Source organism: Bactrocera dorsalis, chromosome 5, assembly GCF_023373825.1.
Source record: "Bactrocera dorsalis isolate Fly_Bdor chromosome 5, ASM2337382v1, whole genome shotgun sequence".
Classification (NCBI taxonomy): domain Eukaryota; kingdom Metazoa; phylum Arthropoda; class Insecta; order Diptera; family Tephritidae; genus Bactrocera; species Bactrocera dorsalis.
In genome coordinates, this window is record NC_064307.1 from 63408559 (window position 1) to 63430582 (window position 22024).

The window sequence follows — 22024 nt, forward strand, 5'->3', positions numbered from 1 at the left end:
AAACAAATAACAGCACGCTGCTGACAGTTAAACAGAGTTGAAGAAAAACCTAACTTTTAAAACCGAGTCAGCAATTTTTCGCCGGTGTCAAAGGCAAATACTTGACGCTTTTAACGCGAAACTACAAGAAAATTTTTAAGACTGTTAAAAAAAATGCTAACAACGGAAATAAGATTTGTAGTGAAAGATTGTGGTGGCAAGCATGCTGGTAGAGACAAGAAAAATACTACAACCGCAGCTACAGAATGGGAAGGCGCGTGGTTAGAAGGAAAAAAATTTGTAAAAACTTTAACAAAATTTGTCTAGAAAAACTTAAGCAAAACTTACATACTTCTACACTTCTATATCTGTACTTAAGAGCCAAGTGGTTGTTCACTAACTGCAAATAATTAATCATTAAAGTAATATACCTAAAATTGAACAATTCAAGCCAGGCATTAAGCTAAAAATAAACAAATTATAGCAAATATATATGAGAAGCTTAAAACTTATGCAAAATACATATATATATATTTCTAAGTATGGAGATATATACATATAAATACATATGCGTAACTTAAATACAAATTTTCTTTAGACTTACACTGCTTCCTGTCTTTTTTGGCGATTTCTGGCAACAACAGCAGTATATAACATATATGTATACATACATACACTCATACATAAATACTTGCAGATACATAAAAACAAACATACTAATAGCTATAAATACACACACAAATCCATATAATACTTACATATATTCCACTTGAAACACAAGAGCCACACCAGCGCCAACCAAATCCAGCCAAGCAAATCAAATCGCAGCGCAGCTAAGCAACAACAACATTAAAAAGTGTTGTATTTTTTGTAGTTGGCCGCTTTTTGCCTACAAATTAGTGAGAAATTATTACAATTTTTTTGTTCATATTTTTGACGGTGTATATATATACAAATATGAGCTATGTGTTTGTGTGCGCGTCTTGTCAAAGCGGCTTGTCAGCAGCGTATAATTAAGTGATTAAATATTTAGTGGCTTGGGTGTTTACGCTGAGTTGAGTTAATAAATTTAATTTGCCATACACAGACATTGTTGCTTTTGTAATAACATAAATACATACATATATATGTAAATACATTTTAATATTTAGAGATAGTCTGTGAGCACTCACGGCTTTATTCAACATATTGGTTTATATAAATTATGGTTAATAGTTATTTATTTTGTTTGTTTAATGTTTGCTATAAAAATTATAGCTTTCATATAGACTAATATATGATGGAGTTGAAACATTATTATATATCATGTTACCTGCTCTGGTTTCCCATAAAAAGTACTCACTTTGAAGTCACCTTCTATTGATTGTAAAGCTAACTTTCAAGCACCAAAATAGTGTTGAAGGCTGATGAATTAAATATTTTACATGCCTGACGTGTTTAACAGGTTAGGTTAGGGTCTGAAAAATAACAATATTAGCATCTAAAGAGATCACAGAAAATCTTATTCTAAAACATAACGAACCAAATCAGGTTAGATCTCCGAAAATACAGGCCTTGACCGGATAAAATCCGGGTCAATTGCGGTAACATAGAAACTGTTGTTGTGGGATTTATATATACATATACATATATTAAATATAATCTACTCTACTCATCTGACACCTCTCACGCTATGGTCCGACCTCGTCGAAACAGCGCATTTAATTGGCCTATCGTTGAATGACCTTACCATCAGGATAAGGTACCCGATACAGCAACAAAAATTACAGTTAATATGGTTGTGTATATCATATATGGATTCCAAGTTAAATATGGAAGTAGCTTAATGTTACTGCTAAAGAGATAATGTCCTCTTTGACTGACTTCAAGTATAAAAACTTTGCTATCATAACTTCCTAAAAGAAAACGTACTTCAAAGAAGTACATCTGGTGCTATCTGACTATAGCAGACTCCTCTTGAGCTTCGATCTATCCATGAATCTCATTATGCCTATTCTTCAGCGACTCCGCCACGCTCCAATATCTCTCGAAAGTATATGCGCCGACAAGATGCCGCTAAGAGTAGGTTTCGCTGCGCAGTGATCCAACTTGGATCACTTAGTCAGAACTGCAGTTGCGGTGAGAGAGGAATTTGGGAACATTCCATTCTGACACCCTTAATGTGCCCAGTTTTCTGGAGTCTTTTATGTAGGTTTAGGCTTTGAGGTTTATGTTTAGGTTTCTAAAATCTTTTGAATTTCGATTAATATTTAATAGGACAGCAAGCTACGGCTAGCCTGAGTGCGTATATTGGCGACCCTCTTTGATCTACCTCCAACGAAAATACTCTTAAAAAAGTATAACAGTAAACGGTATTTTAATAACGAAATACCGATAAATTTCAATTTTTACGTTGACAACTTCAACCGATATTCAACTTTTAAAGTCAGGTAGTCGCGCCATCGACGTAAACGTTCAAAATATCCGTGCAAATTTTGCATAAACGCATTTTCCGCCATTTCAAAAGCGAAATGCGCATTTGCTATCGTAACTCAGTAGTCAAATGAACCGTTTAAAGCTTGACACATATAACTGAACACACATACATACATGCGTATACAATATATTCAATTGAATCAGCGCGTATTTGCATGTACGAGTGCATGTCGTTACGACCACATGCAGCGCTTTCAACGCTGCGGCACCAATGGCAGTGCAGCGGGAAAAAATCACCAACTCGTTTTTATGCTTCGACTTTAATTTAAATGAATACAAATTGAATAAAGCAATAAATGACTAACTGAATGTCTAACTGGCTGGCTCCGCATGCAGATGAATGGGCGCGCGACGCCCAACGCCCGACACCCGACGCTTGGCTGGTTGGCCGCTTGGTTGGCTGTTGGCGTTCGCGTTCACGCGGTCATTTATGCCTTTCATGCATTTCGAACTGTATTCAAATGGGTATATGCAACTGATTTAACGGTTCAAGTGGTTCAGCGTGCTGCGTGTGGGTGTTAATATGGCTCATTAGTAAATGGTGACAACGGCTGCGATATTTATATGAGTGATTTAAGCTCTTGGTTGACTACGGCCATAGAGAATGGTTTATTTCAATGGTTGTCATGTAAATAATGAAAGGTTTTGTTGTTATTTTATTGTAAGTTTCTGCTGTGTGTTAGCTTGTGTGAACGGAACGAGTCAATTTTAATTAAAAACCATGACTAGTCAGAAAAAATACGTTTTTTATATTTACATACAGTACACTCTCGGGCAAGCTTTTTGTAATGCAGATTGTTGCCTACATTTAGGGTGATATCGATAAGTTTGAAAAAAGAGGTTGAATAATAGAAAATACTAACGTATGGTGCAGTGGCCATATTAAACCGATGCAACGGGATTGCTTGCTAGAGATCACAGGCGAAAGTAATATTTATATCTCAACAAAGGCTCTGGACATTATCTTCCACATCCGACCAATACACATACTAGCGAGGTATGAGGCAATACTTTTTGCCAGCGGACCATGATTAAAGGCGATTGGAGCCAAGCAAGGCGTCAACACGGACTAAGCTGGCAATGGGACCGAGATAAGGAAATCCACGAGGAACTAAACACATCTTATTCATTCATCAGTAGAGAAGATTGTATCAATGGCTCTGTGATCGAAGGTTCCAATAGCGAAAACTATTTATTCACTGTTGGATCAAGGAGTAAAACGCAACAGGAACAGGAGCGAGCTACTACTGTAGTTATTCGCACACAGAAGGAAATGGTAGGAATAGAAGGAAATGAAAAAGAGACGAGCTAGTCCGCCCGGGGCTGCTGAAAACACAATTCTCCTAAGCTGCCTTAGCCCATTCAGCTCCACTTAGCATTGATTGCAGTAATGGACCCTAGAGGAACATCTAAGTTCTTGGATTACAATCACCACAAGGCATACCACAAAGTTTCATTGGGGTAATGTTATTGATGAACAGACCAAATAGCTCCTACCTCTAGGCAAAAGGGAGTTAAGTAACATTGTACGGATCAGGCTAGGATACCTAACTTATGATCCCACCTTTAGAAAATTGTCTTTGGAGTTCAAAACAACCGCTGATGATGATGAGACGCTGGAATATTATCTTCGCGAATGCCCAGCCTTCAGTCCGCTGAATATCTTCCATGACTACTAATGCTATAACTTAAGAGACATTAGGCAGCTGAGATTGAAAAAATCACGGGGTTTAGCAAATTCACAGATTTACTATATAAGGCTTATCACTCAGAAGACCAATGGGCCTAGTGCCGGCCTAAGTGTGTTCGCCTAAGGTCCAGAGCTCATGTACTTTCCTTTTCATACAACCAACCAAACATGTCCATTGATCTGCCTCATTTTCTACAAACTTCAAATTATTCTAAAATTATATAGTCGGAAAAATAGCATTTTGGAAACTATTCAGACTCTCCACTCAATAGAAGTTGACTACCGGAATACAAACTTCATTCCCAAAGACCCAAGAAAATCCGACGTTTTTGAGCCAAATTTGGTTCAGCCATTTTCGGCTCAATGGGTATGTAACCAAGCAAAACTGCCGTGTTAGGGACGAAGAGCAAACTGAAGAGGTCATAAACTCTCAGTTCTTCCAGAAAAAATAACGGTTTAGTGCGGCTTGTGTGCCGGTGGGATCATCGGTCCATATACCTTCACATAAGATGCCGGTGAGAACGTGACCGGCAATGGCCATCGTTATCGGTAACCGACTATTTGATGCCTGAAATTGAAGCTAGTAGTCTTTGCGGAATTTGGTTTCAACAAGACGGCGCCACTTCCCATACATTGCTTCAACTTATTGAGAGAGTACTTCAGTGAGCAGACAATTTCAAGTTTGGGCCGGTCGATTAGCCACCAAGATCGTATGACTTTTTCCTGTAGAGATATACATATGAAGTCTAAAGTCTATGCGGACAATCCCGTTTTAGGCTTTGGAGCAAATCATCACGCATGTCATTCGCCAATTACCAGTCGTAATGCTCGCACGAGTCATCGAAAATTAGACTGAGTGGATAGACCATCTGAGACGTAGGCGCGGCCAACGTATAAAAGAAATAATCTTCAAAAAATAAAGGCCCAAAGAATGTTCTTTCGAATAATCATAAAAATTCTCCATGAAATCTGAAATTCCTGTGTGTTTTTTTAAAGCATCAAACTTCGAAATGATTCACCCTATATGTTACCAAAGTTTATATTACAACTGTAAACAATTGTTGCACACATTAATTGCATTCATGCTGCATATTTGAAAACCCACTTGCATGACAGCTGCCAGTATCTGTTGCACATCCTACAACAATTTAAGTACACTTAGCCGTGTTAGTTGTGCATATTTAAAGGCATTTTGTGGAATGTCAAAGGAGTGACTAAAATGCTGCAGCTAAAATGAAGGAGCATAGTGCTGAGTGCAGTTATATGCAAATTGGTGTAGAAAGCAGGAAAAGGCGGAGATAGAAGCGTGAAGAAAGCAGAAGAATTCTTGTAGTACAATCCAGGAAGAAGAATTGTTGTAGTAACTAGTATCGTCTTGTTCACTTCACTCTACTTTTCAACTCACTACTGCATATTCAACATGACTTTTGAATGCACTAGTAGATACATGCACCAATTCTATATGATATATATACACCTATACATACATATATTGCTTCCACGCATACTATCACACACTTAGTCCATGCTTTTGCCTGCTTACAAATTTTATTCTCTACTTTCCAGGCCCACTTGAGTGTTTTCGCCTGTTGCTAGTGTCAACTGACATGCCACAATGGCCATTACAACTGTGCCACACTGCCACTTTGACCTTTTTGTTATGCTTCAGTGTAGCTGGCATCACCCTGCTCACTTCGCTTACACTGACCCGTAGGTATTCTCATTTATTTACATAAAATTATATATCACAGCCCCTGTATATAAATCGCTCCCCGTCTTGGGCAGTAATAAAAATTTATGTCTGTATTGTTGTTGTCATAAATTTCACGGTTACTTTAACACTTTTCGCCATAAATTTAAATATCTAAGATTTTCAAGTGCTTGCCTTTACGCCCATTTGCCTATATATATCTCCATAATTTGTACTATACTTTTATTATCTACTGTTTGATTTATTTATTTCATATTTTCTGCAGATTTTATGGCCGTTTTTCTTATCTCTTGAGCGCATTTGTATTTATTATTGTCATTGTCTTTTGACTTTTATTGTTTACTGCTATTTTTATGGCAAATGGCGTCAAAAATGGCACTCAGATGCCATAATATACGCACACACTTAAAAATGCGGGCTTATATATATATAATATTACTACATGTATGAGCAAAAAATAGTAAGACTTGTTCATAATTTTAAAATTCTTATTTAATACTTCAAAGTCTATGTCATCTCCCTCAAAGTAATCCCCCTTGGTCTCAATAACCTTGTACCATTTTTTTTTGTTCTCAATCCTCGATACAATTGTTAAAGTCCATTTCCGGAATAGTCTTCAAAACGTGTGGCGATTCACTTTTGATGTTTTCACTTAACTCAAAGCGTTTTCCTCGAAGTGTTCGTTTGGGTATGCTGAATACCAAGATGTCACACGGCGCTGAATCAGACGAATATGAGGGTTACTGCTCGATATTGGTTCAAAATTCAACAAAATGCTCACGAAGAATCAATACAGTATGCGACGGTGCGATATCGCCGTTCCTTATTGACAGTTTGGCCGGCCGGAAGGAATTCGGAGTCCACCACACCTCGATAATCGAAAAAACTTCTCCGCACAACATTGATTTTTGACCTGATTTGACGTGATTCCTTTGGCTTCGGCTCACCCTTGTTAGAGAGCATTGCTTCACAGACATTAACGCGACGCCGTTTTTTGAAAAAATTTAGTGATTTTTAAACCAATTTTGTTATCACTTTTCTTGGCCTCGAATGATCTTTCAAATGCCTATACGGTCATGAGCGCCCTCTATTTAGAATTCATTACTTCGCTACAACATAATCTCTCTTTTTTACTTTATCTGTTGCATACTTTTATGGGCTAACCCACTTGTTAGAATAATTTAGTTTCATCAAAGCATACCTTTAGGCGTTTTTCCAATTGTTAAATGCATAAGTATTCATGAATGAGTTGTAATCTTGTAAGAAGTGAAAATGTTTTAAGAAATAAAAGTAATTATTTAGAGGGTCTTTTGTATTTTTAAGTTCGAAAGAAGAGTTTGTTTTGTGAATTTTCTGGAAGAGTTATTTTATTAAATAATTAAATAAAAAAATATTCACTTTAAGCGAATTTAAAGATCTTTAATTAACGGTGATTCATTTTGGAAAATTTTGAATTTCCTTATGCACGTAGTCTTTCTCCAGTAGGTCCTCCGAAAAAAAATTGTCTGGCGGTGAGGAAGATTTTTTTGCTAAAAATAATCCCAAAAAAATATAAAAAAAAAATAAAAAAAAATATTTTTTTTTAATATTACTTATACTAAAGTTTAATAGAAACAGTGGTCGATGGGTTTCGATTGGATTCGATTTTTTTTAATTCGTTAGTGAATATAATCACTTAATGGTTGAATGGTATTAAAGACTCTAAAATAAACTTGATTTACTACTACTCAGTTGCTGTAATTTTTTGGACTATTATTTTAAAAAGAGATTTCATATTACTCGTATGTGAATCGAGCATAAGTGGCCTTATAGCTGAACATGGGTCTACTGGCTGTAAATTAGGTTCGAAATTTATGAACCTTATTAATCAATATGGATCAGACGGGAGATATAACTCGTTATTAATCAGCTTAGCCTCTTATTACTTGCTTTTTAGACTAACTGGGTGCAGTTTTCCGCTAGCTTGGAAGAAATCAGAAGTCAAAGCTCCAACTATAGATCTCTAGAGGTTCCACAACAGCTCTTCTTTTCTATGTGCACCCATTTATAGTTATTTTCCATTACTTTCCATCACGTGTCAAGTACTTTTATGAAAATCCACACAAAATTAACCCAATATATCACTGCATATTTCCCCACAGGCAGCACAAATATTTTAAAAGATAAATATTCCACTAAAATTTGTGTCAGCACTTGACCTGAAACACCGAAGTACCACCGCCTGTAAATAATTGCCATTTAGTTCAAGCAATTTGTTGCCACTTCATTCGCTTTATGCTTTGAAAAGCACATGCATAAGTTCATTAGAGTTGTTGTTGTTTTTGTTGCTGCTTTTGTGGTGCAAATACATGCATAGCCTGGTGAAATTTTAATAATCATTTCACGCGTTTTACACGCCAAAAATTTCAACACTAATACATACATATAAACAAACACATGCATGTGTGCACTTCGCGTAATCCTCTGGCTTTGTTTGTATTTGCGCTGGAGATTTAAGCTGATGCAGACATAAATATTGTGCAAAATCAGCAGACAAATGGCAAATAGCATTTCAACCGGAATTTACAAATTTGCTTTTGAACGCGCACTCACATACATATATAGGTAGACATATGTATATAGTATTGCAAATGTTTTTTGCCATTTATACTGTGTTCAGTTGTAGAGCTACAAATAGGCTTAAAGTCAAATATATACATACATACATCCTTATACATATCTTTTTTTTATGCAAAGCTTTAAATTTTAATAAATTGCGTACGTGCAGGAGTGCCTATAAATTCGCTTAGCGGTAAACTATTTATAAATTCACTCGCACACACATACATTTGTTAAATGATATTGTGTGTGTGTGTAAAAATTGAGTTCATAAATCTTTCTATTGTTTATTTTGCAAAATTTTGCTGAATTACATTTTTTTTTTTAATAAAATGTTTTAAAAAAATATTTTTATATAGTTTTTCAGGATATCACTTTCAAAATAATCATTTATTTAATATTAAATTTCAGTGAAATGTAGTCATAGGCATTAATTTGGCAAATAAATTTCGAAGTTGTTATTGTGAGAAGCGAGATCGTGTCCTCCTACTCACTTACCTACTGCAGCCATTCCTTGTATGTTAGTTAGGCATTTCACTCAAACTTTTTTTCTAACCTATGCAGAGTGTTGTGGCATACTGTCATGCTATATTGCTTATCAACCTTCAACCTTGCATTTTATTCACTGATCTGCTTCGACTGTTTTTTTCTAGCATGAAGAAGAAATACTTATAATAGCTTATAATATATATAACTAGCTATACCCTGTGATGGGTGGTGTATAATGGGGTATAGTCATGCTTCCAAGTAAGCAGTTAAAATCATTGGGATATACCCAACTCCAACTCTTGCGTCCTCGCCGTGCACCTTAGAAGCGTGAGTAACCCTTGTGTAAGAAGCGGTAACCAACCCATGGTACAAAGTGTCACGACTAAAAGAGAGGACGCTTCAGCGGATATATACGAGTATATCCGATATATTCAGTTTAAGAGTTAGCGAAGTCTATTCACCAGAGATGCGACTGCAAGCGGTTGTCGATCTTGAAACAAGCGGCTCGCTATATAAATGTGTATAAAACTTTATTAAACTACTCGGCTAGTGAGGTTGTGTGCTAGGTTTAGGACCCGCCACGTAGAAACCACTCCCAATTGTAAAAAAACCAACGGCTTCGGAGAAAATAGCCCACTTTTGATGACGACCACAGCATATGTAATAAGGACTATGATTTGGTCATGCACATGAAATTTTCAGCTGGTTGCTGTCCTCGTTGAAGTCAAAAGTAAAGGCTGACATAGCCGCCGTCCAAGAAATGCGAAGGACGGACAAAGGCAGAGACGAGTAAGTTATTGGAACGTTTACTACAGCGGCTATATAAAGTAACTCGGTATAGGATTCGAGGTGGGAGAAAGGCTCAGTCGTTGAGTGCTGGCATCTGAGCAACATTTTTCAACATAACACTGATTAGCACCCACGCCTCAATGGAAGGGAAGGACGATATGATCAAAAATGTCTTTTAAGAGACAACAAAGAAGTATTGTGGCTTTTTGACGTGAGTATGAAGAGCTTGATGCTGGCGGAAAGGGGTATTAATCGAAAATTCCACTACAAGATGCGTTGACTAAAGGCTAATTTCAAAATCGCATAGACTAGTACGAGGGTCCAAAGTGCTAATCTAGTGGCTGATGTTCAGAGCATACTGAAGTTATGGAGAGAACACTTTTACAGCCTGCTGAACGACAGTGAAAGTGTAATATCTGGAGATGTTGAACCCTAGTCCCTAATCCAAGACGATGGAATAGATGTCCCATTACCCAACTATGATGAGGTTTGAATAGCAATTATCTGTCAACAATGAAGCGGCAGTGGCCGATGGATTCCCGGACGACCTATTCAAATACTGTGGCGAAGAACTGACAAGGTGCATGCATCAGCTCCTTTGTAAGATATGGAAGAAGGCATGTCCGAAAATTGAAACCTAAGTATGCTCTGCTCAATCCACAAAAAGGAGAACCCTACAATTTGCGATAATCACCGTGGAATAAGCCTCCTCAATATCGCATATAAAGACTTATCGAGCATAATATGTAAAGTACTGAAGCCCAACGTCAACAAACTGATTAGATTTTATCAGTGTGGCTTTCTATCAGAAAAATCTACTATCGTTCATACAATATATATGATCAAAATATTATCATACTATATTAGAATTCAAGCACCTTCTTAGCAAGATTCAATGTACGAGGTATGACAATTAAGTAATGAGACTGATTCCATAAAAACCGTATATTTGAAAATTATTCTACAAATTTGCCATCCCCTTCAAAGTAGTCTCCTTGGGCAGCTATACAGCGATTCCAGCGCGTTTTCCATGCTTCGTAACATTTCAAGAACGCTTCGACTGGGAAGTTCGCGAGTACCCTTGTCACGGCCGCCTGGATGTTCGCAAACGACTCAAAATGGGTTCCTTTGACCACCGATTTTCTTTAAGGAAACAAAAAAAATCACAGAGTGACATATCGGGCGAATAAGGTGGCTGTTGCAACACGGCGATCGCTTTAGAGGCCAAATACTGGGACACGCTGAGGGCGGTGTGGCACGGCGCGTTGTCGTGATGAAGGATCCAGTTACGAGCGATGTCTGGGCGCACCCTATTGACTCGTTTTCGCAATCTTTCGAGTACTTGGCAATAGTAGACTTGATTCACAGTTTTCCCCGGTGGAACGAATTCTTTGTGGACGATTCCACGGCTATCAAAAAAGGCAATAATCATCGTTTTCACCTCCGACTTGCTCATGCGAGCTTTTTTCGGCCGGGGGCGCGCGGAGACAACCCTTGTGAGCTTTGGCGTTTGGTTTCCGGGTCTAAGAGCACTATCACCATACACTCTTACAATTTTAGAGTACGTTTCCGAAGCTGTTTCGCCCAATCTGGCGCAAAATTTTATCGCGACGCGTTGCTCTTGATTTCGTTTTTCCATTTTCGTGATAAGCACTACAAAAACACTTCTACTTAACTTGACGCAGCAGGCGAACTAAAGCGATGGTACATATATCAATGGAGAAGGTGGGGATGCCGGAAAATATAAAGGGAATTTCAAGGTCACAACGTAAGGTTTACCACAAGCGCAGCAATAAAATCAGTCTCATTACTTAATTGTCAAACCTCGTATGTAATGTAAAGCAGTATTGTGGAAATATGTGATCTAACAGCAGCCATCAGAACCGCCAAAATTCCATAATTCTACAAAAAGTGGCATTATCCTTAAATGAATATTGGCAATGCTTAAGGCAATGCTATAATCATGGATAAATTGCTCAGATCGGACCTCTATGACATATATGGAGCTGATTTAGTAGCTGATCGATCAAAATTAAGGTAAAGACGTTATATACCATTTTAGACTATAAAAAAATACACCTGTTAAGGGTATTATAGCTGAGTTATTATATTATTTTCCGATTTTACAGATTTCAAGTTCTTTATCTCATTCTTTTCTTCTTTTTATACTAATTTATATATTATTCCACTTAAAATATGTTTTCTATTTAAATCTACATAAACGTAGCATCATTCGTGCATATGTACTTTGCCCCTCCCCTAAGTAACCGCTGCTCTATACAATATTGAATCGCATAATCCGCCAAGACGCTCTTTACTCCCACTCTCCACTGTGCAACCGCCTTCTACTCAACGCTGTTCAACTTCATACGCTAGAGCAACCTCTTCGGTGTACATTTAATGCCTCTGTATGGTAATTAAATGTCAACTGATTGGCGCGATTGAGCGGCATACGACTCAAATACAGTTATGCATATTCAAGAGTTAATGCAAATGGCTATACACATATTATACATACATATATACAAATAATATTGCATACAAATGCATTAATAACATTGCAAAGCTACCTGCTGCTCTTATTAACTGCAATCGCCAGCGATACAAGGACAAATTTCTCGCACGCACACAGGCACACACACACTCACACAAAAGCACGCTATATGCAGCGAGTGAAACATAAATAATACCACTGTAAGCGTCAATTAACATTAAATGCCAGCATTCATTATGGATTTATGTATATTTTTTATCTTTTCACAAGCAACTTTTGTATTGGCTCACAATTGTGATTTATTAAGTGACTTTCTGCAAGCGTTTGCAGCGCATAAAAAATTAACTCGATTGGACACAGAACGCATAAAAGCATGTGGTATTGGTTTCCAGTCACGTTTCCCTCGGCTAGCGCTCCCGCCATTAGCGCTGGACTGGCTTATTAGCGGTTTGTTTGATTGCCAGCAATACTGGTGAAATAAATCACTTCGTTCAATAAAAAATTATGTTAATCTTTATGTTGGTACGGAGCAAAAAGGTTAAGTTAAGTCGGTATGCAAAGTTCCGTTTTAAATGATTCGTGTTCTGGAGATAATATTAATTAAAGAAGTATCGATTTTTACTGCTAATAAGAGAGCATTTTTATAAATATGCTGTGTGCGATTACGAGGGTGTTCCGATAGTGCACGGAGTCCATAATCTCGTATTGACAGACTGCCGAACGAAGCTGCTCAAATTAACTGAGATAAAAGACTACGCAAGGTGTCCGACCTTTCTCGCTTCTTCGCTGCACGGAACCTAACACTCTCCCCAACTAAAATTACAGCAACGATATTCACTAACTGGACGAAGAAGTACAGATTTGATCTTAATATTGCAGTCGATGGCATTAAAATTCCGACTGTCAATAACCCTAAGATTTTAAGCGTGACACTTGATAGCCTGCGCTCCTTCACTCCTCACACGACCACGATAATTGCCAAAGTACACAGCCGCAAAACAAAATCCTCAAGTCGTTAGTCAGCATCGCATGAGGAAAAGACAAAGAAACATTGTTAGCATCATGCAAGGCGATCGGCCGGCCGGTCATTAACTACGCCACACCAATACGGTCGCCTGAATGCAGTGAAACGGAGACGAGGCAGCTACAAACATGTCAGAATACTGCACACCAGACTACAACAGAATGCTTGCTGTCCCCCATCGAACACACAGCGAGGCCCGTATGCTCCCAGTTAAGGAACATAACGAACTCCTTTCCAAGCAGTTTCTGTTGGGGTGCTTTCGCAGAAATACGCCGACCAGACTTCGGACGCAACAAGCTTTAGACGTGCACTGACCGCCATTCACAGGAAAGCCATCAACACATTCAACATCTCCCTCTCAATGAATGGCGTAGTTGGAGTCGAACCACCACCCATTGCAGACGAAGAGCTCGAGTTGCCGCGAGAATCGAGATCGACACTTGCGCAGTTTCATTCTGGATACTGTAGCAGGTTAAACTTCTACCTATCCAGAATCATCCCTTACATATCAAACATATGTCCAGGATACAAAAAGTCCTTGCATGACTCTTGCACCTATTTGTATGCCCTGCGAGTCCTACTCATCTGACTATCCCCTATGGTTTGACCCGGCGACTCAGCGAGTTTCCTGAGCCTACTGTTGGACGACCTCGATGACAACGTAAAGATTAGCCTTACTATCCTAACGAGGACAAGGTTACTAGGTACGCGTTAACAACAACAACAACACATGCTACAACTTGCAAAAAATCTTTGATTTAAGAAAACTGAAGAAACTATGAAACTATTTCATAGCAGTGCTTAACGCTGTTTAAGCACAATCCGAGTTAGCGTTGCTTCGGAAGCATCGAAGCAGCATGGATCTACCCTAGAGCCCTTGAAAACAGTGGATTTCACTCAGCGCAGCTACGCCGAAGAAGGCAAAGACTATCCTATCGCTGATATCCATAATTTGCTAAAGTTCTTAAGGTTGGATCTACATAGACTACACATGGGAAGGCAAAGCGGGCACAGCCTACTTTTTAAACCGATTCGACTCCAAATAGCAGAAAAAAATATTTCAAAGGAAAATTCCTTCAGACTTGTTAGAGCCATTGAACAATCTTTAGATTAAATGTATGGAGTTAATATTGACAGGCATAGTCATTGTCCAGGCTATTGTAAAACATATGCAGACGAGCAGGATAAGAAGGCCAAACCGTAGTCATGAAAATGGTACTGAGGTATTAAAAATATACCTAGGAAACACAAAAGTAATGCAAGATGCATTCTTCTTCTTTACTGGAGTAGACATCACTTACATGGTTATAGTCAAGTTAACAACCACTCCAACGGAGTGGTGGTCTCCCTCTTCCGCTACTTCCAGCGGCGAGTACTGAATCGAAAAACCTTTAAAGCTGGAGTGTTCTCTTCCATCCGGACAACAGGACCTAGCCAGCGAGTCCGCTGTCTCTTGATATACAAGTATGAATTGGATTTCGTAAACACACAAACCAAATTCCTTCCGCAAAATCTTCTTTGAAGTGGATAGGTTGGATCTTCCAGCTATTAGGTGCGATGGACTCATTCGGATCTTCTTCTTTACTCTGCTCCTCAACAGCAATAGCGTATATGGGCTACACTGTAGGTCCATGATTGCTGGAATAACTGACGCTGCTTGGCGATAATGTCGGCCAAATATTGGACCCGTCGGACAAATCGAACCTTTGCTTTAGTAATAATATAAATACATTATATAAGTACATATATGTATGTATGCAAACGGGAAAATTCCTTTCTCGCTTCCCAATCCATTTCTTTTTGTGAAAAATATCCACAAAAATGGGTCAATCACGCTTTATGCCATTTTGAGGTTAACACGAAATGTTGCCAGATCATAATTTTTCAGCGCGACTACACAAAGATGCTACGTGATCGCGACTCAACTCCGCGGCTGCAGCTGAGTTCATGGCGTTCGTGGTGGCATGGCGAGGAATTCGCTGCAATTTGTCAGAGGTCGCTTAGCAAAAGCTTCGCTGCTCGCTTATTAACCGGCCAAAGTTGATTGCTTTTTTGCATTTTCTCACAAATAATTTTGCAATATTTAAAATATTTTGTGCTTAAATGGAAAACGCTTACTTTTTTGCTGGAATTTTGCATGCTTGATTGGCTGCTTCACCTTTCAAATGACATTTGCGCATAACTTGTTAAAAGGCAGAAATGCAAAATTGCAAAACTCAATTATTTGGGAAACTAAAATAAAATCTAAAAATAAAAAAAAATAAAAATATAAAAAATATAAAAATAAAAAAAATAAAAAAAGAATATGAAAAATATATAAATATTTAAATTAACAAAAAGAGAATTGCAAATGCAACTGCACAGCTTTGCAAGCGCCACAAATGAAGCTGCACGGCACCAGCGCGCTTCATTGACTTTGTCGATTTTCATTTTGTGCTTTTTCTTTTGTTCGGTTTTGTTGCAATTTCGTGCCTTTTTCGGCACTTTATTTATTATTTGCTTTTTGTAGTCGTTGTTACTGCTGCAATGTCTACATTTGTGCAACGGTGTTGCATTTAACTCGTGACACACGATTCGTCTTCGCTTGATGTTGCATAGCGGCCGCTTTTGTTAAGCTCGTTGTTGCGCTACGGCTCACGGCGCTCGGAGCCCAGCATGCGACAGTGCTGAATGCATTGCCTAAAACCAAAAAGCATTGTCAGCTTTCGCAGTTAGTTAATTTACCTAACTGTCGTTTTTTGTTTTTGCTTTACCATGTGCAAACAAGTTTGTCGGCTCGTCGCTTCTTCAGCTGCATTGCTGGCTGCCATTTTGCGCAGCAATTCGATTTAGCTTAGCTTTAATTAGCCAAGCCGCATTAACTTGGTTAACAGCAGTCAGAAAAGTCAAATAAGTGGCATGCAACACTGCGGCATTTAGGGCAACACTGTTTTTTACTTTAGTTTTTGGAGAAAAAATAATAAAAGAAAACGGCTGCAGCACGTTGTGGCATGAATTCGCACGCTGAAACTTGTGAGCCGATGAAAAATTTCAGGTATTTTAAGTGCAACGTGTGAAGTTGTAGGAAGATTTGAGGGGACAGAAAAAATATATGTATCTACAGGAAAGACCTATTAAATATTTGTTTTAAGGAAGGAATTATTTTCTGCTTGTGAATTCCTAAAAACCTATCTTTTCTGGATATACTGCTGTGATCAAAAAATAGCAAGACTTTGTTTATAGTTTTAAAATTCTTAATTTATTGTATTAATTATTCTTCAAAATCTAAGTCGCCTCTCTCAAAGTAGTCCCCCTTGGTCCCAATACACTTGCTTCAACATTTTTTCCAATCCCCGAAACAGTTGTAAAAGTCAATTTCCGTTTCATAGCCGTCCATGCGCGTAGCGATTCACCTTTACTGTCTCCATTCGACTCAAAACGCCCTCCCCGGAGCGGTCGTTTAACTCAAACAAATATTCTGCCTATTGATCCTCTGTTTCTGGATCTGGATCCAAGTCTCATCGCAAGTAATAATATGTTTTATGACATCCTGATAGTCGCAAAGCATTGTTTCACACACATTAACGCGACGCTATTTTTCGAAAAAATTTAGTGGTTTTAGAACCACTTTTCTTAGGCTCAAATGATCTTTCAAAATGGTTTTCACCAATCCTTCCGGTATTCCAAGAGAGCTCCGACTGTTAATCGAGGATTCTCAAGCACCAATTCTTTCATTTTATGGATGCGTTGGTCATCAGTTGATGGCCGTCCTGGACGTGCTTCGTCGTCAATGCCTCTCGACCCTCTTTGAATAAGTTGTACCAATCAAAAGCACTGGCTCCCAACAAACAATTATCACCAAAGGCTTTTTCTAGCATTCTGAACGAATCGCGAATGCACGTTTTTGCACTTCAGAAAGACAAGGCCATACTTTTGGTACAGACGTCACTGACAGTCATAAAAATTTGGATACAAATATTTCGAATATGTTTTGCCCCCAGTCGTATAATAACTATACTCACAATGTAGTAAGCAAATTCTCAAAATTCATCAAATGAATACAGACTCCAGACCCCCGTAAAATGTGACTATCTTCAGTATGTGATAGACCAAGTTCTTGAAGAATATAACTCTAGGTTTTAAGTAATAATCGGTGATGTTTTCAAACAATTTGATTAAGGGCATTCGATGGGTAGTCAGTTCCTAATCTAAACTGCGTTAAAGTTGATCCTACATAATCAGTTGGATCCTACTGGGACAGATGTTCGTCTCTTTTGTTACTCATAAACTCCTAAAAATGGATGGAGGTTGGCCCTCATAAGTCGTTATATCAATCCCAGCCATTTCGTAAGTTCGCCCAAGTTGTGTCAGCCAAGCTATATCAATCTCAGTCTAGCAAAAGCCAGGCAATAGTCGAGAAAGTGACAAGATGATTTCACCTCGCCTACTTTACAGAACTTTGGCAAAGAGGGTGTGACAAAACCGCATGTGAACCTATTTGACAGCGTCCAGTCTGAGCACGTACAATCGCAGCGAGATTGAATTTGATAAGAGCAAGTAGTTCGAAGGGTCTCTCTTAGTTCACTCTGGTTTAAAGGACTTCGCGGTATCAAAAATTCTGGCTGTTGACCAGCGCTAGGCGATTGTTCGTCAATTAACGAGACAATTTTCTTGAAAGTTGGGTTTTTTTTACTGAAACGTCAAGTTCTAATCCAAATATTTAACAATTAATCGAACTTTAGAAATGCTTAGTTTTGGATAGTTCTTCATTTTTATAAATCTTAGTAGTTTACTCTATGGTTTTTAAAATTTGATAAATACCATTATATTAAATATTAGCCTCTAATTCTGCCAATAGACATTAATCTTAAGGGAAAGCTTAATGCAGCCTTTTTTTGGCACTTAAATAATGCTGATATATAGCATAGTCAAGACGATATACCTTATTCAGGATTTTCAGAACTTTCTTATGCCATTATGTCTTTTCTCATACATGCTTACCGAGTCAGACCATTCTTCACTGAAGTATCATAAAACGATTGGATCTTTATATTTAATGAGTTTTTGTTCGAAGAAAACTTTGGATGATCGTCTCTTCAAATTATTAAAAATTCATAATTTTCACACAATTAAAACTCTTTACCTTGGAAACTTAAACGAAAAAATTATCAAATATTTTACAATACAAACAAAAGAACACAAACGCCACAACTAATAACTGTTGTACAAACAACGAACTCATACCACACCACACCACAAAAAAAAAGCAAGAACCGCTACAAAACGAATATCAAATGTCACTTTGTCATTTGACATTTAACAGCTGACAATGTGGCAAATTTGCGTCGCACCTTTGCGAGTTTGTGTAAATTCGCTAAAGCGGCCAACCTTGGACTTTGGAAGCGCTTGTTGCAAACGCTAATCTTCGCGAATGTTGTTCTTACGTGGAAAAAAATGTATTGCTTATAGAAGAGTCTGATGAGTGAAACAATAGCGCGAATAACAATAAAGCGAAATAAAATAAAATTAAGTACATAAAAAATTAGTTTTTTTTTCTCTTCTATTTTTCTTCTTTTATTTTAAAGAATTCCTTTGCTGATTGCTGACAACTGCTTTCGGCTGCAAACTGCCAATGATTTGACAGTTAATGCCAAAGACGCTGACACTTCAACTAATGGGCATAACGCCGAAGCATTGGCAGTTGAGTGGAGCGAAAAAGAAGTACTTAAAAGGTATTATACTAAACATTTTATTGGAAAGTGACTGTATTCGTTTTTATTATAGTTTTAAGAATCTTTGGAATACTAGTTGAAAATTTATTGTTTAGCCTCTACTGGACACGGAGTCTCAGTTCGAGATTATTGTTCACAATCGTAATGTAGATACAGCTTTCAAAATTATGCAAATCGGAAAAAACCGAAAAATTTTTACTTGATTCAAATTTTTGGTCGAGAACGCGGACTGAATAAGTACAATATTCATCAATTCATCAAAATACTCATAATCATAGTGAGAAAACTTTTGAAAACAGGTCCAACAATATCACTACCATAATGCTTTACCTGACGTTTTCATAATTATGGATCTCAGTAAGCCCTAAGCCATATCCAATAATTAGAAAAACCTATTTTTAACCATTGAAATTTTAGGTATTGAACCTATAACTAAACACGCGCATTCCTTTTTAAAACTAGAACACTTATGGTATTTAAGAAAAATTCATACAGTAGTAAACTAATGTCCATCTGAGGTTAGAGCTTTTCTTCTCATTTTTGGCAACTTGTGGATTCCATCTCCAGAGAACGACGGCTCGACGGCCATGAAACCAATTTTCGATACCATGCTCTAATTTGATCCGCATTTCAGTGAGGGTGTTCTGAATCGACCGCAACAAATATAGGGTGATTTTTTAAGAGCTTGATAACTTTTTTTTAAAAAAAAACGCATAAAATTTGCAAAATCTCATCGGTTCTTTATTTGAAACGTTAGATTGGTTCATGACATTTACTTTTTGAAGATAATTTCATTTAAATGTTGACCGCGGCTGCGTCTTAGGTGGTCCATTCGGAAAGTCCAATTTTGGGCAACTTTTTCGAGCATTTCGTCCGGAATAGCCCGAATTTCTTCGGAAATGTTGTCTTCCAAAGCTGGAATAGTTGCTGGCTTATTTCTGTAGACTTTAGACTTGACGTAGCCCCACAAAAAATAGTCTAAAGGCGTTAAATCGCATGATCTTGGTGGCCAACTTACGGGTCCATTTCTTGAGATGAATTGTTGTCCGAAGTTTTCCCTCAAAATGGCCATAGAATCGCGAGCTGTGTGGCATGTAGCGCCATCTTGTTGAAACCACATGTCAACCAAGTTCAGTTCTTCCATTTTTGGCAACAAAAAGTTTGTTAGCATCGAACGATAGCGATCGCCATTCACCGTAACGTTGCGTCCAACAGCATCTTTGAAAAAATACGGTCCAATGATTCCACCAGCGTACAAACCACACCAAACAGTGCATTTTTCGGGATGCATGGGCAGTTCTTGAACGGCTTCTGGTTGCTCTTCACCCCAAATGCGGCAATTTTGCTTATTTACGTAGCCATTCAACCAGAAATGAGCCTCATCGCTGAACAAAATTTGTCGGACGTAAAGCGCGAAACACATTTCGAACCGAACACTGATTTTGGTAATAAAATTCAATGATTTGCAAGCGTTGCTCGTTAGTAAGTCTATTCATGATGAAATGTCAAAGCATACTGAGCATCTTTCTCTTTGACACCATGTCTGAAATCCCACGTGATCTGTCAAATACTAATGCATGAAAATCCTAACCTCAAAAAAATCACCCGTTAGTAGTCGGAAGATGCAAGTGACACAAAACTTCGGAGCCGCGTTTTTTCTAAATGCTTTTGAACCGGTCTTGGAACATGAGGGCGATCGTTGTCATGATGATAAATAATTGCCTCATTCTAATCGAAAACTTCGAGCATTTTTCGGCAATCACTTGCTACAATTTGATGCCGATAGTGTTCTCCATTAAAGATTTCAGAAGCTCATAATGTAGCAATATATTGGAGAGTGGAGCCATGTGTAGATGGTTACGCAAGTGGGGAAAGTTTTCTGAGCACCATTCACTTGGGAGTCGCCAGAAATGATTCTTTTAAATACGGCTCAAGCTGCTCACGACTTCCGATATCCTCTGGGTAGCCAAAAGGCATCCTTTTGAAGGCGAGCTAAAGTCAGACGGCGAATCATCCCTTCCCAGGATTGTGGACTGGGTTTGTGACCCGCCACGTAAAAAATACCCCAAAAAAATTACTCAGAGATCAGATAGAAGTGCGATGGACTGTTATCATAATCGTGGTTGGCCACTTTACTGCAATGTGGGCCATCTGATCCCACCAAATACAGATCACCTTTGCTTCATTGATATTAAGCTTTGCCATTAATTTGACTGGTTGGTCGGATTTCACACATGATTTTTTGCATTTCGGATTATCGTAATGGATCCATTTTCCAGTACCAGTCACAAACCGGTACAAAGCGACCAATTCTTTAGATCGTGAAGCAATTAATATTAATTCTTTTACTAATAATATATAATATAGGGTTATCCTAAAAGAGAGATTTGCATAAAGTCTCTGGAGAAAATCTTTTTATATTCTAAAGCGTTCTCAGATAGTTCTGAACAAAGTCTTACAACTTCAAAGCTTTAACGAATAACATCTCACTTTTGTTTAAAAATCTTGTTCATTCAATTTAGTATTCAGTCAAGGTTCTTCTTCAGAACCACATATAGAAGGATCTGCTTAAACGATCTGGTGAAACGCATTTTGTCTGTCCTTTTATTTTTATAAAAGAATGCTTAAAGCAAAGTTTCTTCTAAAATTTTCTCTAAAAATATGAAATTCATCACAATAAATACTAATAACTCTCCATACTTTGCTCGTCCTAACCTCAACCTAAACTCTAAAATTTTCATATTAAAACTTTCAGCAACCATTTACTTAAAATTCAATACCCAACTTTGCCTTACATTGCTACCAGCCTTTTAAATTGTGCTTATTTCACACCAACCAAACTTTTTCCTCGACCGTTTGCGTCTCACTCCCTTGCTCCCCTCTTTCCCTCTTTCCATTTTTAATAACTCCAACAAATCTGTTTTGCTTTCCGCTTACATTTGCATTTTGTACACCATTTCACTTACTTCAAAACCAATAGTTCATAATAGTTACAGTAAAATAAGCGCAGCAAAAAAGCGAGTAGGACAGCACAGCTAAACTCACGCAGAAGTCCATAATATTA